At 46.6% G+C, this 10,620-nt stretch overlaps 2 long non-coding RNA genes across 2 annotated transcripts; one reads left to right on the top strand and one right to left on the bottom strand.

The window, feature by feature from the left end:
* Positions 1-600: 600 nt before the first annotated feature.
* Positions 601-1,414, bottom strand: LOC128798732 (uncharacterized). The gene is made up of 3 exons (XR_008434520.1): positions 1,271-1,414; positions 939-1,103; positions 601-723 (listed from the first exon to the last, which is right to left on the bottom strand). It is a non-coding gene; the product is annotated as an uncharacterized LOC128798732 (long non-coding RNA).
* A 7,072-nt stretch (positions 1,415-8,486) lies between these two features.
* LOC128798640 (uncharacterized) lies at positions 8,487-10,322 on the top strand. Its single transcript, XR_008434494.1, has 3 exons — positions 8,487-8,558; positions 8,842-9,112; positions 10,064-10,322. It is a non-coding gene; the product is annotated as an uncharacterized LOC128798640 (long non-coding RNA).
* Positions 10,323-10,620: the final 298 nt, after the last annotated feature.

The raw sequence follows: 10,620 nt of genomic DNA, 5'->3' as shown, positions 1-10,620 counted from the left end.
CATGGGCAGCAGGGCAGGGGGGATTGTGCCCCTGTGCCCTGTGCTCAGGTGAGAGCCCACCTGCAGAGCTGCCCCAGCCCTGGCCCAGCACAGGCAGGAGCTGGAGCTGCAGCAGAGATCCAGAGCAGGCACCAGGGGATCAGAGGGATGGAGCAGCTCTGCTGGGAGGGAAGGCTGGCACAGCTGGCATTGTTTACCTGGAGAGGAGAAGCTTTGGGTGACCTCAGTGTGGCCTTGCAGAGCCTGAAGGGGCCAACAGGAAAGATGGAGAGAGAAGATTTACACAGACCTCGAGTGCCAGGACAAGGGAGAATGGCTGCAAATTGACATAGAGTAGGTTTAGATTGAATATTGGGAAGGAATTCCTGTTTGTGAGGGTGGGCAGGCCCTGGCACAGGGTGCCCAGAGCAGCTGGGGCTGCCCCTGGATCCCTGGCAGTGCCCAAGGCCAGGTTGGACAGTGCTTGGAGCAGCCTGGGATAGTGGAAGGTGTTCCTGCCCATGGCAGTGAGATGAGCTTTAAAGTCCTTTCCATCCCAAGCCATTCCATGATTTATGATGTTCCCTGCAGTGTGCTCACAGCTGAAGCTGTTCTGGGAGGGCTCTGCAAATTCTCTTCAGAGCTTCTGTACCCACAGCAGCACGCTGAGCAGCCTCATTGCTCATGTTCTACTGACAAGTGATCTCCAAGTCTGGCTGTCCCGAGCTGGACCTGGGCTGGTGTCTGAAAACAAAGAGATGAACCTGAAAATCAAACCAGCTCCCTGATGGAAATGAACATGGAACACCTTGGCACAGAATTCATCCGTTCTACCTCCAGCAGTGATTTTGTAGTAAATGAATCACATCCCAGCAGAGTCAGATCCAAACTGAAGTTTGAACTCCACTCTTTTTCCCACAAACCTCCCTACTGCTGGAAAACTGTATTTCCCCACACACCTACGTGCTGTTCCAGCATGTCCAGTAACTGCAGATTTCCACAGCAGCACATGTTCTTCCTGAGTGTCCTGATGTTCCACTGCACCCTTGGCAGGGCCCGCAAGGGACACTGCTACACATGTGTGGGAGTTCTGTGTTCGCCTCCAGGGGACACGGCCAGACAGACTAAATACACACATAAATACAAGCATATGCTAATTTGGGATTGTACACTCTCAAATATCTGTGCTTGGCAGAAGGGGAGGTCACTTTGGGAAGCTCCCTCCCCAAAGGAGTGAACCTGGCTGAAAAATCATAAGCCTGGAAAGAAAAATAGATTCTCACCATCTCACCTAATTATAGGAAGCCAGATTCAAAACTTCAGAGAAGGAAGACAAGTTCCCAAAATTGGGGGACTTTAAACTGAGGATTTTAGCTGGCAGTGCTGGGAGTATCTCTGGTATTTCTTGTCACTACTGATTTCTGCACTTACTGGAGTTGGCTGACATGGAAACCCTGAAACCAGGATGGATCCTGTTGCTAGGGCACACACACGTGTAGGTACACACACTTAGATCCTGCAGAGCCCTCACTTGTCTGGCAGGCTGGAAAATACGGGACAATGGGGGAATCTTCCTGGATGAGTCACTGCAGGCACTGCTTAGAACCTTCCAGGGCGGTCTGGGTGCTCTTCTGGCTTTTAATGTGTTCCAGCAAAGACTGGAGGGCTTGGTGTAATCTTAATGAGATTCTTTCCCTTGGCAGCCTTCCACCTTTGTGAGGTAAAGACTGAGGTCTGCAAGAGCAGCAAGGCAAGAGGGATTAGTAAAGCTATTCTCAGTAACTCCCTAACCCCCTCCATTTTTTCTCCTCTTGGCTCTCAGCATTTCTTTTCCCCCACCATTCCTCAAAATGCACTTTAATTACTCCATCATTGCCAAGCAGACCCACAAAATCCCTGTTGACTGAGCTTCCACAATAAAACCCAAACACACACATATATAAATACACACACACTCTATAACAACCCCTTCAAACCTAGAGCTTGCAGTGATTTAAGACTTTCTAAATATAGCACCGGCTGTGGCTGGAAACCCCAGGGGTTTTATATTTTCCAATCTGGGAAACAAAGCTTTCATCAGTCTGAAAGGCAGCTCTCATAAAACCAGGGAGTGCCTTTCACTTGACATTCCCACAGTGGCCCAGGTGGTGCTGAGCAAGGAAAGGTCAGCACAGGCACCTCTGGGTGGAACTTTGGGAGATCCAAGCTTTGATGGGAACCTGGAGAGTTTCTGAGCTTGATGTGATGCCTTGTGCGGGCTGCCCTAGAGCAGAGACTGGGCAGAGCTAAAGAATAAAGCAGGGATTTATTCAAAGGCCTCCATGGATCCACCTTGGGCAGCACCAGAGCCCAGCCAGGGCTGCACCCAAGAGGAACCAAAATGGTCCCAAAATGCACGAGCGCTCCCGGGGGCTCTCACTGGGATCAGCTCTGCTCCATTTGCACCTTGCAGTTCATTGTCCCATTCCAGCTTTAGCCCAGGCACTCCCATCCTGCTTGTTTTTCTCTCTCCAGCCCACGCTGTTTGTGCTCCTGGGCCTGAGCTTTGGATCATTTGTCCTTGGTGCCCAGCTGGAGCAGGAATTGTTTTGTCTCCCTGCTCTGTGCACAGAGCTCACCATCCCCTCATATCCCCAGACCTACACACTAAAGCAGCACAGAATGTGAAAAATAGAAAAGCTCAAACCTGAGGCATCAGCTGAGGACAGTGTGACAAGAAGATGCTGCTCCACTGTGACAGCAGAGACATCCCAATTACCTGCCTTTGGAAGAGAAGAGACTTCCTTGGATAAGGGATTGCACTGACAAAGGATGAGCAAAATAACGTTGGTGAACCCCAGAGCCCAGCCTGCCAGTGCTGCAAGAACATATAAAGGCAGACTAATTAACAGCATTTATCCTTGACAATCATAATGAGAAGAAGCTCAGCTGACCTGGTGTAGCCTAATTTAAATCTCCTGAACTGCCTTTAGTAGTCTCAAGTCCCTGGTACATTCTGCCCATCCTGTCTGGGCCCTGATCCCATTTTCACCAAGACTCTCTCATTCCACATTCTCAAAAATCCTTCCAAAGATGGAGATTATCACATGGGGTTGTTAAGAAAAATGGAGTTGTTAAGAAAAATAAGAAGTGTAAATGATTGGGCTGCTCTTCTTCACCGCTTCTTATCAACTTTTGTAAGTGCATCCAACTGATTCATGGCTCTGTGCTGGGGAAGAGCTGCTAAGGAACAGAAAGGACCATTAGGCTACTGAAGATCCAGAAGCTGTTAAATGAAATCATAAGGATAGGCTGTCAAAGAAAAATTAGGCTCTTAGGAAAAGGACAGTGCCCAGAAAGTTAATGATGAGTGACACTTCAACCTCCTGAAAACACACTGTAACTTACATTTTCATGGTTTCTCCATCTTGCTAAATCTAAAGGGTCACATAGAACTGATTTTCTACACTGAACTAAAACAGGGGATTTGTGCAGACCTAAAAATCCTCCTCTGAAGCAAAGCGAGAGAGACAATAGCCCTGCAAGCACTAAGGTCTGAGTAGCACCAGTGAAGGGCCAGCAGAGCAAGTGCAGGAAGAGCAAAGAAGAGATACCCTGAACCCTGCTCCTTCTAACAGGGATGAAAGCAAATCTCAGGCAGCAAAAGGCTTCTGCAGGAGCTTTGAGAGGCCTGCCTTCAAAAACTGAGTCCAAGCACCACCACTTGCCCCACAGATCTCCCACCATGGAGCAAACCAGCCAAGCCCTGCAGCTCCTGTGCCTGCAGCAGCCTCCCACAGCCAGCACATTCCCAGTTCTCATCCTGGCTTCTGCTCAGGCCCAAATGAAAGCAGGATGCATCCCCCTGCTGCTCCCAAGTGTTTTGTGTGTCTGCTCCGTAACCTCACTGATGTAAACTCTCTATTTCCACCCCCCCTTTCAATGTTTAATTCCTGTTTCACCCTAATGACCAGCTCAGATGAGTGTTTGCTTTTACTTTGATTTATTGCCAAGCTGTGTCTGAAAACGTAGAGGGGTGATGGAAATGTTTAAAGACATATTAAAAGCTATTAAAGCTCATTGCTTTTGCATGTTCCATGGGTTGCTTCCTTCTGTGAAATGAAGTTAACATTGTTTGAACACTGCTCCCCCTCATTCTGCCTCCTGCCATTTGCAGGTGTTGTCCTTTGATGAGATGTTTGAGATCAGACCCTGTTTGCCTAAAGGAAAAAAAAAAAAAAAAAAGACAAGCAAACCTCATTTTCCCTCCAAAATACAAGAACTTTACAGTGCAAAAGGGTCATTGCAAAAAGGGGATTATTTTTACAAATTAAGGGCTTTTATGCAGCAATTCCTGAACTCCAACTCATAAATATTCCTGTACCAGCCCCAATTAGGGGATATTTGCACTCAGAATAGTTCTGAGACATCCCAATCCACAGATATCTCTGTGTTGAAATGGCCAGGGCTCAGGAGGGGCTGCACATATCCACAGAAGTCTGAACTCAGTCTCAAAGGTCTCTTCCAGCTTGATGGACTCTGTGTTTCTGTTTCAAATCTTAGGCTTTTAGACATAAATTAAGATGCAGTGACAGAATGATGCCAGATTTCTCATGTGAGTAATGACCAGAGGAAACCTGCTTGGGAAGAGTGAATACACAGAATTTTACAAAGCAAATTCCAGTTTCATGTCCCTTTGTAGGAAGAGCAAAGAAAACTGAAGGGCTGTGGTCTCACTCCGCTGACTTCTGAAGTTTTTGATTTTACAGTCAGTGTGGGTCAAGATAGAATGAGGAAAGAAAAAAAAAGGTGAAGATTTAGATGTAATTATAGAGCTGCTGTTGTGAAGTGAGTGCACATGACAAAGGTTTAACCTAAAGTTTTAGCTAGAAGAGTAAAACTACCCTGTACAGTCAACACTGCAGCCTCAGGAGCAGCCTGAGCCTTTGGTACACCCTTAGAAAACCAGAAAAAAACCTTTTTGTGCAGCCTGCTCTTTGAAGCATCATATTTGTATTTAAATAATGCAAACAGAGCAGGAAACACTCCCAAAATCCACACTCCAGTGTGTACAGAGTGCTACCACTGGGGAGAGGATGAAAGAGCAAACCATCCCAGAGTCATTTGTCATGTAATGCAGTGACACTGCTTAAACACTGCAGGAGTGGAAGTGGACCAAAAAGAAGCTGTTGGACTTGCTTTTGAGAACATGCTGTCCCTAAACAAGGTCCCTCTTCTTCATTTTTCATCCCAAAAGGAAAAAAAAGGACCAAAATAAAGGCAGGCTGGGTCCAGGATGTGCAGGCTGAGCAGACAAGTGGCTGTGAGCACATGAGGTGTGGTGAGCTGTCAGAACGTTGGTTCTTGGAGCTCGTTGATGGGCAGGGACAGTTTGGATCTATCCTTCATCACTGTGTAACACAGACATGGAATTCAGAGAGGGAGAATTCCCAAAGAGAAGTTTCTTACTCTTCAAGAGTTCTGGTTCTTGAAAATTCCTTTACTGGGTGTTGATGCCAAATATTGGCTTGTTCCAACCGAGTGGAAGGGAAGCTCTGTCTCCCAGAGCTCTTCTTAGGGCAGAGTGTCTGGGGCTAAAGGATGGCAAAGCAGCAAAAAGGGATCTCAGTGCTACTTCTTTAATGCCACCTGAGTCAGAGCAAGTTACAGGAGGGATATGGTGGTGGAAAATTTCTAGAGTTGACCCATACAAGAATTTCCAACAGATAACAGCAAAGCCAGCTCGGTGCTATTCCCCATTCTCCCATCCACAATTGTAACCTGAAATATTAAAACTGCTTTGAGGCAAATTTGGGTCCATCAATTCTATACATGCACATAAAATCCAGTCTTTTATTTCCTAGATTCATTCTATTTGGAAATATTTCCTAAAGTAGATCTAACTTGAGTCCATCTCACCTCCCAGGCAGTGCAGGGCCCAGAGAGCCTCATTTAAAAATAGAGTTGCAGCAAGAAAAGAAAGTGAGAGGGATGGAGAGCAAGAATCAAGGAATCACTGAGACTGGAAAGTATCTTAAAGATCATCAAGTCCACCACTAAACTCTGTCACCTAGTGCCACATCCACGTTTTCTCAACGCTTCCTGTGATGGTGACTTCACCACTTCCCTGGACAGCCTGGGCCAATGCTTTACAGCCCTTTCTGTGAAGAAAATGTCCCTAAAAAACCAAGCAATGTGTTACAAAATAATGCAAATTAATGAGTGCAAGTGTGATCAGCCCATAGCAGCAGTAGAATGGCCCAATGATTATTACAACTTGTAGGAGCTCAGTAAAAAAAGCACAAAGACCTACCCAGATGACATGTTACGGTTCTGTGAGAGGCACTGAGCAGCCTGAGGCAAGAAAAGTGCAAAGTGGGTCAAATCCACAAGGCCACTTAGCCTCTCCTGTGCCTTTGCAGTGCTGTTTCAGCACTTTCTCACAATATTTTTACCAGCTAGCCCTCCCTTCAGCTTTAGCAGCATGCACTGGTGGTAATAAACACCAATTGTCTTTGGAGAACAGTGTTTTCCTGGGGCAAGCACATTGCTTAATTGGAATAACCTGAATATTCACCTCCTCAGCAAAACCACCAAGGCCAAAGCACCTCTGCCTTTGTGCACTCACAACTGGGAAGCAAAATACAGCACTGAAAGGCAAATCCTGGCATAATGCTTCCATAAAATGTTCACAATTTCAAGTAATATTGCTAAAACAGAGTTATGACAGTGGAAAAAAAGAGTCAAAGCAACAATAAGCTGTTATGTAAAAGCAGTAACAAGTGGAAAGTAGCAGGGGTACATCAGGACAAGCACTGAGCCACGTCCCTTGAAGCCACGACATGATACAGCTTGAACACAGCCCAAGCTCTCTGTTCCCTGTTGTCAGGGCAGCAGCTGTTTAGCAGCCCTAGGTATTTTTCCACAACAATTCAGAGGAGTAGGAAATATCCAATCTCCTTGGAACAAATTCTTCACCTATTCCACTCAGTTTTGCAAAGAAACTCAGCACAGATACCTTCTTGTCATCCCCTGTCCCTCCCGAGCCTGGACATGCTCCAAATTAAAACCTGTGAACTGAATCCAGCTGGATTCTTCCTCAGATCCTCCCTCTGGACTAAACCTCCAAAGCATTGACTCTGCACCAGGGTCCTTCTAATTCCTGAGTGAATTCCACTACCTTAATGCAAAAGCTGCCATGTGCTAAATGGCTTTAATCTGCTACAAAAACTGAGAGTTAAATATTAAAGGAGGAAAAAAAAGAATGTTTAATAAAAGACAACATGATTTCTTAGCAGAGGTGGTGAATGAATTTCAGAACATCACATCCAAACAAGAGGCAGGATTACTGCCTCAGTGCTCCTGGGGTGAGGTCAGCATATCCCTTGATAAAGAATCCCAAAATGGATTAGGTTGGAAGGGACCTTAAAGATCACCTCATTCCAACCCCCACCATGGGCAGGGACACCTTCCACTAGAGCAGGTTGCTCCAAGTCCCACCCCTTGAACACTTCCAGGGATGGGGTATCAAAAAATTATAGAGATGAAGTGCCTTCAGAAAAAAGTGCTTTAGGAAAAGAGGTGAGAAGATTCCATACAGGAGGAACAGGGAAATGCCCAGCCTGCAACGTGCACCCTCTCTGAGCTCTTGCAGCAGCTCCCTGGAGCTGAAGCCTTCCTGCTGTCCTCCTTCTTTCTGCTGACTTCCCTCCCAGCTCAGGCATTTGCCTCTGGAAAGAAAAGCCTGGACAAGAAGGGTGTAGAGTCATGAACTGAACAAACATGAGTCTGGCCAAACCAAGGACTGGTCCCTGCTTTGCAGCAGCAATTACGGTTTTCCTGAGGATTTGGTCAGCTTTGGAAGGCCACACTATGTATAAGTCTACCTCCTCAGGCTTTGCCAGCCAAGTTATGCTTCTTAATCATCCCTGTCCTGTCCTCGGGCAGCTCCCAAAGCCGCCCGGTTGTCTGGTGCCATGTCCCCTGCCAGCCATAACTAAATGACAACCTTCTTGCTGGCATTTCCATTTCAGCCCCATCAGCAATTCCCGTGTCTGCCTCGCTGGCCAGGCTCCCAGCTGGCCAGTCCTGTGCACATCCTGCACGTCAGCTGGGCTCAGAGCTCCGTGCCCACACATTTCCATCGTGCCCACAGCTGGAAAGCACATTCCCAGAGAAACCAGGAGGAAAGGAAAGCACTTCACCTCAGCTTCCAAGCTGGACAGCAGCAGTGAAGTTGAATTGCAATAGCACAGTTTGTTCATTTTTGCAGAATTCTTTGGTCTGGCCTCCTAAAAGTTCATAATGAAAAAAAAAAATAAAAAAGGAAAATTTTCTTGAGCTAAATTGAAGCTGTATTGATATGGCTGCCTAAACGTGACTTCAGATAATGCAATGATCTCGAGCTGTTCTGAGTGCCCAGTGCTGCAAAGGAACACTGGCTGTAGTCTCCAAGCACCCAGGGACACAGCACAGCTCTGCTGCATCACAGTGCTGGTGGAACGTGATTGTCACCACCCCCGACCCCACAAAAGGCACCTCAGACACAGATCCGTGTTCTACACCTCATGACAAACACCTGTGACACCTGCACACGTCCTGTAGGTGCTGCTCACTCTGAGCTAAGAGGAGTAAAAAGGGATTCCTGGTCTTGCCTCTTGCAGCTGTGTTTATCCACGTTTTGTCACCATTTACAAGAGGCAGAACTTGTCAATACTAGTCAGGTTGTTCCATGTTCCATCTGCTTCAGAACAGGAGATTCTGAAAACCTGAAGCCAGTGCAGCCAGACCAGTGTGCTTACAATTGTTCCATGTGCATTTATTCATTAGTTTTCATTTAGCATTCACCTACCTGATTACTTTTTTCTTCTTTTTGTTCATTAGCACTTTCAGGTCATACACATGATACTGCTTTTCATTCACTCCAGGAGGGCAATGGATTTTGCTTTCTCTTCTCAAAAAGTCACTGCTTTCTCCTTATATGTATTGTGCCCTACCTGCTCCAAGAACACACAGCATTCCAGTTTTCTGCTTAGACACAAGGGCTACCCTCTGTGGCCTGAACATATATTGCACAACAAAGCAAAGCTGCTGAGGCGACTTCAAACTTGCTTGAAACCATCCCATATTCTCACATCACTCCTGCCTGCACGAGGTAAGGGCAGTGCATGTGTTCCTGTGGGACAGAGTCACCTTGGGCACTGAGAGCTTCACAGAATTCATGGAATTGCTGCCAACTTCTACCTTAGACCTTTCCTTATTTATTGATAGATGCTGATGCCTCAGGTTTTAGCTTCTCTATTTTTCACATTCTGTGCTGCTTTAGTCTGTGGGTCTGGGCTTCACATGAGGGGATGGTGAGCTCTGTGCACAGAGCAGGGACACAAAACAATTCCTTCTCCAGCTGGGCACCAAGGACAAATGATCCAAATCTCAGGCCCAGGAGCACAAACAGCGTGGGCTGGAGAGAGAAAAACAAGCAGGATGGGAGTGCCTGGGCTAAAGCTGGAATGGGACAATGAACTGCAAGGTGCAAATGGAGCAGAGCTGATCCCAGTGAGAGCCCCCGGGAGCGCTCGTGCATTTTGGGACCATTTTGGTTCCTCTTGGGTGCAGCCCTGGCTGGGCTCTGGTGCTGCCCAAGGTGGATCCATGGAGGCCTTTGAATAAATCCCTGCTTTATTCTTTAGCTCGGCCCAGTCTCTGCTCCAGGGCAGCCCTCACAAGGCATCACTGCAGACACTTCCTTCAGCTCAGGGGAGACATTATCATAGAATAGAATCACAAGGTGTTTAAAGCTGGAAAAGACCCATTAGGATCCCAGTCTAAATTCCTGCTCCTCACCTAAACCATATTGGCAAGAACTTTGAGCTCTGACAGGATTAGTCCTGCTGACACATGAAAGAAATCTTAGATTCGGGGGTAGATTTTAAGAACAATCCTTCTGGTTTTTTTTCTTTTTTAACCACATTTGACAAGAGAGATTTTTGCTCAAGAATTGTAGTGAAGCATTTTAGACCCAAAGCACAGCAGGTAGGCAACTGTAGCACAGAAGTCATGATTTCAAAAACAAATACTCCCAGAGTTTAACAAAAACTTTGGGCAGGGGTTTCAGGTATGATTGACTGAACCTCAAGTCCTGCTGCCAGTGAAACCAACAGGAGCTGACTCAGCCCTCAGGGGAGATGGTGTTTCACCTTCAGACCACGAACCTGGAGGCAGGATGGAAACAGTAACTGACTCCAGTACAGGAAAAGGATGTTCAACTACCTGGAGATTAAGCTGGATTTGAACATTCCCCCTGTTCAGCACAAATGCAGCTGTTTGAGAAGTCAAATCATGAAAAGAAATACAAATTTCAGCTCTCATCTGAAGCTCCTACTGAGCCTGTCCTTTTCAAGATCTACTTAGAAAAAATGTCTCTAAGCAACAGAGTAGTGATTCAACTCCCATTAAAATAAATTGAAGTGTGACTTTCTGCACCCAGTTTACATTGGACTGGGCCCTAACCTGGATAGCCAAGTGGCCCAAACCTAAACTTGCAGAATCCCAGAATCACTGAGGTTGGAAAAGACCTCCAGGACCATCTGGAGTCTGAGCTGTGCCCAATCTCTACCTTGTCCCCAGCCCAGAGCACTGAGTGCCACCTTGGCCTTCTGTGGA

This window comes from Vidua chalybeata, chromosome 21 (assembly GCF_026979565.1).
Source record: "Vidua chalybeata isolate OUT-0048 chromosome 21, bVidCha1 merged haplotype, whole genome shotgun sequence".
Classification (NCBI taxonomy): Eukaryota; Metazoa; Chordata; class Aves; order Passeriformes; family Viduidae; genus Vidua; species Vidua chalybeata.
This window is presented reverse-complemented; position numbering and strand designations above follow the sequence as displayed.